Genomic DNA, 12,255 nt, shown 5'->3' with positions numbered 1-12,255 from the left:
CTAATCTATTGGGAAATTGATACTATTCGTTATATAATTTATAAGGAAAATCGGGTTGGGCATATATAAAATAGATCAAGATATGTGTAATATATTATATTCTCTTAAATTAAAATTAAAAGATAATTAAGGTTGTCATATCATTTTTTCGATAGAATTATTGTAAAATTCGGTCATAGTGATTTTTGTGATGGTCGAAATATATAAAGTGACTTTTATGTAATGGATAAAAGAAAAATAATTTTTACGTAATAGACACAAAGTTAAATGATAATTAATTAAATAAATGAAAGAAAAATAATCTTTTCATAATAAATATAAAATTAAATAACTATAGATAAAATTATTCATTTTCTTTGTGTGCAGAGAAGGACTAGGTGGCTTGTGGAGATTTGGGGTTGTTGGGGAGGGGGGTTGTTGAGGAGACAGCTTTCTGCCACTTAACAGTTAGACGAAATAATTGGAATTGTAAAATAATTTGAAATAATTTTGCAGTGAATTATTGGTATTGGTTACTGGCGTTTCATAGAAGTATCATATCGATGTTTGGCAATGCAATAATTATTTGCCAATGTGCAGTAGTTGTGAAAATTCAATTTTTCCTTTAGCATATTTATCTACTTCCACAGTTAATGCTCAGGAGTATTAATTTTGCAGAGGACCACTCGATTTAATTGACGGTCCCAATACCTGAATCTCTATATTGTCCTAATTTCAGCTTGTTTTAAGTGTCTGGCCGTTTCTTCTGAATAAAAATTTAAGCAGTTAAAAAATAAACAGTTAATGAATATATCCAGATTATTATTTTTTTTTTAATTTTATATCAACTAACTGTCCATTATTCTCTTTACTTGTTAAAACACACCTCATATTAAATTGATCAAATATTTGTTTCAATTGATAGAAAATGTGTGTAGATCAGCTCAACATCGAAATGCGTTTTGATAGTTAAGGTATGAAACTAGTAAAAAGATAATAGTGTAAGTAGGTAAATAGAGCAATACATACTTAATAATTTATGTGTGTGATTCTGTACCGTTTACTTCCATTTTTACACTATTTATTTAGAGAGTTTCGATTAGAGGTCTTGTGGCATGGAAAACTTCGTATGTACTATGTAAGGAACATTTTGTCCCCTTAATGTGCATATTGACAAAAAATTATATTGATTGGGTCAATGAATTTCAAAAATCAATTGATATGATTCGTACATGCAAGGGTAGAGCTAGAGTATCGCAAGGTGTTATAACGCGGGGGTGCATCACCGTTCTAGGGACCTGGTCTCTGAGACTACAATAAAGGCAATAAAACAGTAACGAATTAAAACTGGCAGGAATTAAAGGAACACAGTGATTTACATGGAAACCTCCTTGTTCAAGGGAGGAAAAATCACGACTTGCCCTCACGAGTACTCAAACCTCACTATAATTAAAACTCATTGATTACAGACTCCAAGAACTTAACTCTAAGTTCTACTGGTTGCAACAGCTCTACTACAACCACCTCTACTCACCTCAATAACCTCACAATCGACTAACTCTAATTAATTTGACTTTAGATAACTCTACCTAAGCACTCAACTTCCAAGAGAAAGACATTACTCTTATAAGATGAGTAGTTCGATTACAAAGCAAAACTTGACTCAAGAATAATTAAACTTGAAACACACACAGATTTGAAACTTGAGCAATGGAGTTTTCGTTGTTTCCTTGATTCACCAAATTTGCAAAAACTACTTAATGAGAAGTATCTTTTTCTATTTATAGTAGTGTATAAATCAAGGTTGAATTTTGATTGGACCAAGTGTCATAATGGGTACACTGCACTCTTGCATAATTAGTTGCACTAGCGGACAAAACTGTGCAGAGATGTGACAATTGTACCACTTCATGATAAGCTAGGGACCTGATCCTTTAAAGACAACTGATCATCATCAAAACATGACATATCAATTTTTCCCCTTTTTGATGATGACAAACCATAACCTCAAAGCATCAAAATTTATTCAATCATCAGAACACCCGCTACTGTCAATATGTGTTCCCTCTATCACCATGCTTCCTCCTGTTGTGTTTCCCCGGTCAATATTCCCCCAACTTCAGATAGATAGCCACAACAACATCTCATCATAACACTTGGTTCCTACCACAATGAGTTCCTACCATAATAAATTTAGTATTTCCTGTTTTGGCATCATTGAAAAGAAAGAACAGTAAACCAAGAATAAAATAAACACAAATCAGTTAACTCATGGTCACTGGAGAAACACTAACATAAATAAACACTTAAGTAAAGAAGACAGATGATAAACACAAATAAGGAATTCATTCATATGAAATAGGATTAGTACCGTTACAGCATATCGAAAACATAAAACATATAAATCTTCAAATAGCCACACAGGAATCAAGGACAAAGAAATCAACACAGGGAAGCATTAAGAGTAGAAAGGGCGGGGTTTAGAAAGATGGAGGTTTTGGGGAAAGGGTCTTTAGAAACAGCTCTATTCTAGCATTCGCAGCAGCATGAGAATTCAACAACTGCTTTGTTAGGTCCTTCACTTCAACATTCTAATTTTTGACCTCATCAGTGTGTGCTAAATCTTTCTTCTTCAGATCTGCATTCTCTGCACTAAGCGTTTTATTGGCACCCGGACCTTCTGATGATAACTGCTGATTTTTTAATTTTAGTGTAAAGATGTTTACATCCTTAGTGGCCATAGAAACTCTCATATCCACCAAATCCTTACTCAACCTCTCTTAAACTGCCAACAATTTTGACACTTGGGACATGGTCTCAGTTTTCCCTTCAACACACTTATTTTCAATTAGTGTAGTTAAGATGATAATTTGTTTTGTTGTTCCAGGAGTTCCATTTTCACAGAATACCCCAAAATAATAAAACACCTTATTCAAAAAATATCCATAAGGCATACCAATCCTTTCATCTTTCTCATCTATTACTTTAAAGATATGTTGAATCATCAATGCAGGAAGACTAATCAACTCAAATTTGCTGAGGCACTCCATCACATATAAATCCACACCAGAAGCAATATTTCTTTTCTCAGATCTTGGCAGCACTACTTTGTTAATAAACTTGAACACCAATTGAAACTCACCATTGAGAAACTTCTTCCTTACACCAGCACAGAAGTTTCTCTCACTTTTGAAGAATCAACCATAAACTCAGTTGAGAGCTATTGTTTTTAGACACTCCCCACACCCATAATGGGAACATCCATGATTTTTCCAAGAGTTTTTTCATCCAACTTTATTTTCAATCCTTGCACCAGTGGAGTCAGGCTTTCTCCATCTTCAGAGAATTTCACAGTATAGAAGAATTATCTTACTTTAGCTTTCCTAGTTCTTTTAGGAGATGTAACAGCCCTAGTGTCTAATGTAATCCACCAGTTCCTGGTTTCTCAAGAATTCTAAAATCAAAGACCCTTCCAATAAGAACCTTTTGATTTTCATACGCTTCATTTCTCTCCTCTCTAGACACAAACTTTTGTTCCCCATCCATTTTTCTTCTATTAGAATCGTTGCTTGGTTCTTTCTTTGCAACTTTTCTCTTCTTGGGACCAGGTCCCTCAGAGACTTTCTTTTTCTTGACTTCAATATGTTTATGTTTCATTACAACAGGGATTCTAGACTTAAAGTGGAGGATCTGGTCCTTCCTTCATCATGAACTTATTTTCTTCACTTTTCAATGGTAGCAACAACATTTGAATCAACATCATCACCCTCTCCAACATCTATAACTTCCATATTTTCATCCTTCACTGCACTGGCTTTCTTCAATCATTTTCTCTTAGCAGCAGATGACTTGCTATCCTTCATAGAATTCACTAGAAACTTCTTCTCGAAACCCCTAGTTGAGTATGTCCTAGTAACCTTCCCACCAGTGTCCACAACTTTCTCTTTACCTTTACGTTCCTTTTATTTCTACACTGACTACCTCAGTGGTGGTTCGTTATCATCTACCTCATCTGCCTCATTTGGATTGTACAAAATCACCACCATCAGTATTATATTCTTTAGGAGAAGAGTCTCCTACCTTTTTACCCACCACTTGCTCTTCTAAGCTAAAGGTACCTTCTCTAGGATCATTAGCAAGTAGAATCAAATTTTTAGCCACCCAGTCCTCACTGCTAGAGAGATTAGACCTTTTTACTGGGATTTTCTTATCAAAAAGTTTAACAAATATGTGATTCGATTTTGAAGGAGTAAGAAAACCAGGTACGGTTAGGGTTTTAGAGGGATCAATTCTTTCTTGTTCTTTTGATGAAAGGGAAATTTGAGAAACTTCGAATTCAATAAGTGACCCAAAATCTTGATTTTGGTTCACCATCATGGTTGAATCAGCAGGAATTCCCATGTGATTTGATTCTGAAGGAGTAGGAAAACCAGGTACGGTTAGGGTTTTAGAAGGATCAATTCTTTCAGGTTCTTTTGATGAAAGGGAAATTTGAGAAACTTCGAGTTCAATAAGTGACCCAAAATCTTAATTTTGGTTCACCACCATGGCTGAATCAGCAAGAATTTTCATGGTTTTTGAAGTTTCTTTTGGAGTGGGTTTATTTGGAGGTTAGGAATTTCAAAAGAAGATGTAGTGGCTAGAGTGAACTCAAATTCTTGAGAAGGATTAAAAGAAGAATTTTCTACTGCTTTATACAATAAAGGATTAAGATTTTTGATTTTTGGATTTTCTGACTGAAGTGGCAGTGGTTGAACATTTTTTGATTCTTTACTGGGGCTTGAGGAAGTAGAAATTTCATCCATTTAGAGCTTTTGTGAAAGAGAAAAAAAATTATTTCTGAGAGGACGAGTTTTAAAGAAGGCGATTAGAGAGTTAATTTGAGAGAGAATAGGAGAAACAAGATTTAATTTTGAAATTTAAGAAAACTAACCGTTGTCATTTTAGGAACCTTTTAGAGAAAATGGCGTGTCTAGTCCTAATAGGTCCAACCCTTCACCTTTCTTGGGATTTGAAAGGTTTTACTTGGAGAAAAGATTGCAGCTTTTTTAGACTGACTTTTAAGATTTTAAAGTACATAGTTTTGGTACTAACTTGAGAGAAGGGACCAGGTATTTCTCTTTCTTGAGTGAATTCTTAGTGTAGTATCTGTCTCATCATTCTTCTTCAAAGCAGTTCACCATGTATGTATACCTACAAAAGTATATTACTAAGTTAGACCAAAAAATGCATACTTTATCAAAGGTACCTGTCTCCTAATCATAGCCAATTTGTGGAGAAAAACTGAACCATTAAGTAGGTCAGTTCATTTTGATCATCCCCAGCCTCGACATGTTCTTCACAAATTGCTCCTTGTGAAGAGCCTTCTTACAGATATCTGTTATTTGATCCCCAGTCTTGCAAAACTTCATGTATATAGATCTTTTTTATATATTGTCTCTCAGAAAATGATGTCTTACATCAATGTGCTTAGTTCTTTTATGATGTACTGAATTTTTGGCCATGTTAAGAGCACTTGTATTGTCACACACAGAGGGATAATGTCTAAAATAATCCTAAAGTCTTTTAGTTGTTGTTTTATCCATAGAAATTAAGCACAACATGAGGCAGTAACCACATATTTAGCTTTAGCAGTAGATAGAGCAACTGAGTTTTGGTTATTAGAGACCCAAGAAATTACAGAAAAACCAAGAAAATAAGACATTCCTGAGGTGTTTTTTCTATCCACTAAACATCCAGCATAATTAATATCAACATAGCCTATTAGATCAAAACTGTCTATATATGGATATGTAACACCTCGAAAATACACCCTAGACGTTACACAATGCTCAAGACTGCAAGTAGTCCCAAGTAGCCCTTTAAGCCTTCTAACAACTTTGGAACTCATAATAAATATAAACTGATATAAGAAATTTTAAGATACTGAGTTAATGTCTTAACTGAAACTGAATTAATATCTTACTGAAAGTCTTAAACTTAGAAATTGTGAAACTAAACATTTTGAATCTAAAACAGAAAACAGTCGGATAAGCCTCTATTTCTAACTAGAGAGCCACTAGGACAAGCCCCAGCTGACCCAACTCAAATTGATATCAAATAGCTAGAATACTTCATCAATAACAAATCTGGTAAGATAGGCCCTCAAACTATAAGGACTCACCAAGAACTGGAATGTAGGTGGAGATGCTCAAAATCAATCACGCTGCTGGAAATGAGCATCAGGACCTACATTATAAGACAATGTAGCACATAGACATATATGTGGATCGGTACTTCTGGAATGTAATAAGTATGTGGGGGTGAATGCATAAGTAAAATAATAACTCAATATTCATGTAAACTTTTGAATGATGCATGCTAAGTGTAATGACTTACCTTGAGCTTGAATAACTGAAAGTTGAAAATCATAAATCATGGATAATAAAGCATACTAAATAAACTTTGTGAGCCATAACACTTGGTTCTAAAAGCTGTACTTTTAATCTTTCTTTTTGGGAGATTCTTCTAACCGACATAAACCATGTGAGCTATCATGGAGTCCAACGTCTCTCACCCATGTTGGCAGAGCTATTCTACCCTTGCTATTGGAATAGAACCTAAACTAGATTGATCACTATACTGAACCCATATGAGCATCAAACCTATGGTGGCACGTAGTTTTAGGGCATGTGACCTTGTCCTCATACCCAACTCGGTGCTAAATACTACTTCCATATTACTTATATGCTCGCTCTTTAGGAAATCCACCTTAAAATAGCATAAGGGTTCATAATGAAAACCAGATATGCTTCTCTTTGCTTTAAAATATAATCAAGATAAATAAATATGAATTCCATCTCTTAGTTGAGGATCAAAATATCAATTCTTACATTAAATCTTGAAATAAGTTTGTCATAGAATGCTTAAAAACATAATTTTCTTGAAATCTAAACACTTAAACTGAGGGTTTAAAATTCATGTTTTAAACTCATGGTAATTCATATCAAAACTTCATGCACAATATAATTCTTGAAATACTTCAACAATACCAAGTTAAGACAGTACAATCTTATTCATAATATAAATCTTGTAAGTTAAAAACATAAACATAAGCACTTCTCCATACACTTAAAGCTTTAAATCTCATGATAATCACATACTTCAAGAATATATAAACTTGGGTATAAACCCTACTTCAAAACAAGTAAATAGAATCTTAAAATCATCTAATTTGGGCACAAGGGTGAAAGGATACCCTTATTCATAACTCCACATACCTTATTAGGCTTTATTTGATGTGGAAGCTTGACTTCAAACTCTTGGAGATGTTTTTGAAGGCTTTTTCTTGAACTTCTTGAATTATAAACTTAAATTATTATTTATCTTGAAGAGAAAGTAATAGAGTTTTGGAGTTCTTAGAATTAGGTTAGGGTTTCTTAGAGAGAAAATTGATGGAGAATGGGTGTATAATGCTTAAACCGACGTTCAATCTTATGGTTTTACGACTTGGGTGATGGTAAATGACCTAATTTCCCCTTTGGAGATTAAAGTCACAAATGGAATGTCGTTTTAAAGGACACCGTGATGCGATGACATGCTCATCGTTATACCCGACGCGACGCGGTGAAATCGCGTTGAGCTGCTGGAATCGAAATCAAAACACGACCTAAAACTCATCCAAAAAATCCAAAACATCCCTGAGACATGCTCCTTACACCTCTAAACATGAATCAACTCAAAACCCATCGTCTTAAAGTCCGCAAGGTCAACTTAAAAATCCTTGCAGTTAAGAAGTCAAATAAGGCTAAGTCTTCAGCACTTGGCTAAAATTTTTAGGTTCTAAGCCTCTTATGCATGCACTATGAGCTGAACTAAGCTAAGTTTAATATGGGGTATTATGTAACACCCCAATTTTCTTAACCGGAATGCTACACGATGCTCATGACCCCGAAGGACCACAAGCTAACCCATGAATGATATTTGTACCTGTATACTGCATAATATATCATAAAATACGGAAACATGAACATGAAAGGCCATAAGGTTCGAATAGAATTAATGTCTGATAACAAAATATCTGAAAAAGGTATAATAATACCAAAACAAGTCATAAATACTGAAAATAATGATATCTAAATATCTAATCTGAAATCTAGTCTGAAAGCCTCTAACTAGACTGAATAAGGAGTTGAAGAAACATGTCTCCAACTAACTCTATCTAGCAACTGAATAGTAAATGTAGCAATAATCATATCGTCCTCAAATAAGAAGGACTCACTACAAACTCTGAACACTAGAATGCTACTAATGATCTGGAGCTCGTGCCTCTGAACCTATGGTGTAACATAAGAGAAAGCACCATACCACAAATACGTTAGTACATCTGAATATACTGAGTATACAAGTGAGGTAGGCTAAATGGAAAGGGTTATTGTAACACCCCGTATTCAAGTACGTGTATTGGCGTATTTAAGTACATGTATTGGTCTTATTTATATGGAATTAATTTTTTTTATTTTATTTATACCGGAATTTACCCGTCGATGGTTCCATACGAAGGTTATTGAATAAGATTTCCAACGATATAAAGATTTCCAAAAACGGATAGGTTTCGATTATAATTGAGCACGTTCGAAACTATAAAACGGTGACGGGAATATTTGGGAATAGTAAATGTGCAGGAAAATTTCCTGCACACAAACTACTGAGGCCAGCCAATTTTTTGGGTTAACTTCGAACGATCATAAATCCCTTAATATAATGAACTGGGAGAGATGCAACCTATGAAAACAAAGATCTTTGAGTCTTCTTTCCAATTCAATTGTTTTCATCCAAATCCAACATCTGAGTAAGGAATTATACTTGTTTTACTTCAGCCTCTCAAAATAGATTTTTAGGGTCAACTTCAAATGACTATAACTCCTTGTACAGGACTAACTGGGTGGCCTACTTTATATGAAATGAAATCCCTTTGAATTATATTTCCAACGATACCAATTTCACCCAAATCCGATAGCAGAGCAAAGAGTTATGGTCGATCTACTTTAACTTATCAAAACAGTCCACCAAAGACAGATTTGACATTATTTAAATTTTAAAGGCATTTTGGTCATTCCCTATGATATTATGGATGGGAATATGTGTATATACACATGTATATGAGTTCAAAAACTCATTTTCATCATCAATCATTGAGAAAGAACAAACCCTAGCCAAATTTGACCTTTAAATTACTTTTGATTCAACCGTAGAAATTCCAAAGTAATCTGATAACTGCGTTTGTCATCTCGAGAGCTTCGAACGGCACCTATTGTTTGAACAAACAGGATTGCATAATCAAGAGGTGAATTCTAAGGTATGAATATTGTTTTCCTTGTTCTTTTCCATATGTATATGTGTGATAGAGGATTATATGTATTGGTTGTTATTGAAAGGTGATGGAAATAGGGTTATGCACTATTTTGAATGGTTTGGTTGTATTGAATTATGGAAGGTGGATATGGTAATTGAGTTATGGAAGGTCGATATGGTAATTGAGTTATGGAAGGTGGATATGGTGATATACTATTGAATTGATGATTATTTATGTCTATGACTCAATTTGGTTTAATGAATTGGTTGGAAGGATAAATGAATCTAAACTTGATATTGGAGGATGTTGTATGAATATGCATGGCATATGAATATAATTGGAGTATAAGAGGGTTAAAGTGACACCCTGTATGGTATAATTAAGGTTTACTACTCAACCACTAGTTTGGTGAATTCAAATAATTGAATTGTGACGTTTGGTTGCTAATACTAGATTGCTATATATGTTCATTGTAGATAAGTAATCCGAAAAGACGGAAAGTCCATTTGGGACTAGTATTGAAGGTTGACAGTCAGGTATGTAAAGCATACTCTATACCATATCTTTGGCATGAAAGTGAACAATTGTTCTAATAAGAAAGTTTCCAAAGTTATTTAATAACATGTGATCCATAATGGTTTTTTATGATGTCCTACGTTACCAATGAACTTGTTTCCACCCTACAAGATATCAAGACATTCCAATACTTACTTGTTTTCTAAATCTTACATGTTTATTGCACTAATGAATGTCAGAAGGTATCCGGTTACTCAAACAAGATCAATGTGCTATTAATGACTCCAAAATATTTCATTGATATACCAATAAGTTCCTACTTCATTGTTATGGCATTGATGACTCTAAAACACTTCATTGATGTGCCAATGAGTTCTTACTTCATTGTTATTGCATTGATGGTCTATTTATATGTCTTTTATTGATGTATCATTATTTCAAAGTATCAAAAATGCGGTGGCGGCCGAAATAACAATCTCAAAGATTAATTGAACTAAGTGATGGAAGTTCTCTCTTATCGGGTGGTATCCCAAGGGCATAAGCCTATCATGGATCGATCCCTATTTATGTATTTATGGGTGGTATTCTAGGGGCATAAGCCTATCATGGGTCAATCCCAGTTGATATGTACTGGAAGCAGCCTAATGGTCACAGTACAGTACAGTAATGATTACGAAGATGATAAGAACGAAGGTAAAGTGATTGAATAAATACAATGTACAAGTTGTCACAAGTTCTAGTAAGTGTGGTCCACTCCTATTACGATTTATTCACTTGTTTCTGATTTCTATTGAGCTCCTATATCATATGTGATTATCTACAGCTTTACATACTCAGTACATATTTCGTACTGACGTCCTCCACGGGGGACCTGCATTTCATGCTGTAGGCACAGGTACCTCAGCTCATACACCGCACAAGTAGGAGCCAGGATATCCAGCTACTTTTAGTGAGCTCCAATTTTCTTCGGGGCTTTTCGTGTCATATCCAGTCACTTTTGGTATTGTATAGAAGTTAGTTATATGGCAGGGTGTGTCCCGACCTTAGTTAAACTCTATGTATTGTCTAGAGGCTTTGTAGACCTAATGTACAGTCAAGGTGGTGTTTTATTAATAGACGTGATGGCTCCAACGGCCAAGTATTGTATATACATATATATGTGTGCTCGAGCTTATACAGGTGATTATTTCCTTTTATATGCGACATGATGCTGTCTGAATTTCGGGTTGTCATAGAGGTATACATGGGAAGTATAAGGTTATGAGCTGGTTCTCCCAGGCCTTCTCGGTTACGGGTGCCAGTCCGCCCCAATAGGATTTGAGGCGTGACAAAAGTGGTATCAAAGAAGTTCATCCTAGTGAGTCTACAAAGTCGTGTCTACGTAGAGTCTTGTTTATCGGTGTGTCATACACCGCATCTATAAATAGAAGGCTATGGACATTTAGGAATTGTTTCTTTTCTTCATGTCTTAGATCATGCGATAGAGCCTACATTGTATATGAAGTCATAGTTAACCACTGAATTTGTTTGTTTCTCTTATTATAGTAATGATGCCGGTTACCAGAAGCAAGAATACCGGTAAGCAAGTAGATGTGGCTGTCGGAGAGGGGACTAGTAAGTCACCCGCTATACCAGCTAATCAAAGTGAGGCTCCAGTTGAGCATGCATCAAAAACTTCTTCCACTCCAGAAGAAATAAGGGGAGGAGAACTATATCCCTAGAGCCACCTATTAATGTTGTTGATCAAGATCTTAGAAATACAGTGCAACTTTTGACTCGTATAGTTGCTGGACAAGATCAAGGGCAAGCCATTCCTACCACTAGTCCTAGTGGTATAGATAGGGCGGCTAGCCTTCAAACACAGGATTTTCTTAAGATGGATCCTCCCACTTTTACTGGATCAGATCTTAATGAGGACCCACAGGACTTTATTGATCAAATTCAAAGGGCCTTAGATGTTATGCATGTAACGGGTAGAGAGACAGTGGAGTTAGCGACGTATAGATTTAAAGGGGAGGCTATATATTGGTATGAGGACTGGAAATGATCTAGGGGTATTGATGCACCCCCAGCTACTTGGAAAGAGTTCAAAGAGGTATTTCTTGATCATTATCTTCCATTCGAGATTCACCAGGCCCGTGCAGATCAGTTTTTAAATCTTCGTCAGGGGAATATGAGCGTGAGGGAGTACAGTCTCTGATTTAATTCCTTGTTGAGATATGCTCCTAATGTTGTAGCTACTATGGATGACAGAGTTCATCAATATGTGGATAGGCTAGATCCATATCTGGTTAGAGATTGTACTATTGCCGATTTGAACAAAGATATGGACATAGCGAGGATCTAAGCTTTTGCACAGAAAATGGAAGATCAGAGGCAGAGGAGAAGAACATAAGAATTAGAAAGAGGATATTCCAAGAGGGCCA

This window comes from Capsicum annuum, chromosome 12, assembly GCF_002878395.1.
Source record: "Capsicum annuum cultivar UCD-10X-F1 chromosome 12, UCD10Xv1.1, whole genome shotgun sequence".
NCBI classification, from domain to species: domain Eukaryota; kingdom Viridiplantae; phylum Streptophyta; class Magnoliopsida; order Solanales; family Solanaceae; genus Capsicum; species Capsicum annuum.
Note: the sequence above shows the minus strand (reverse complement) of the source record.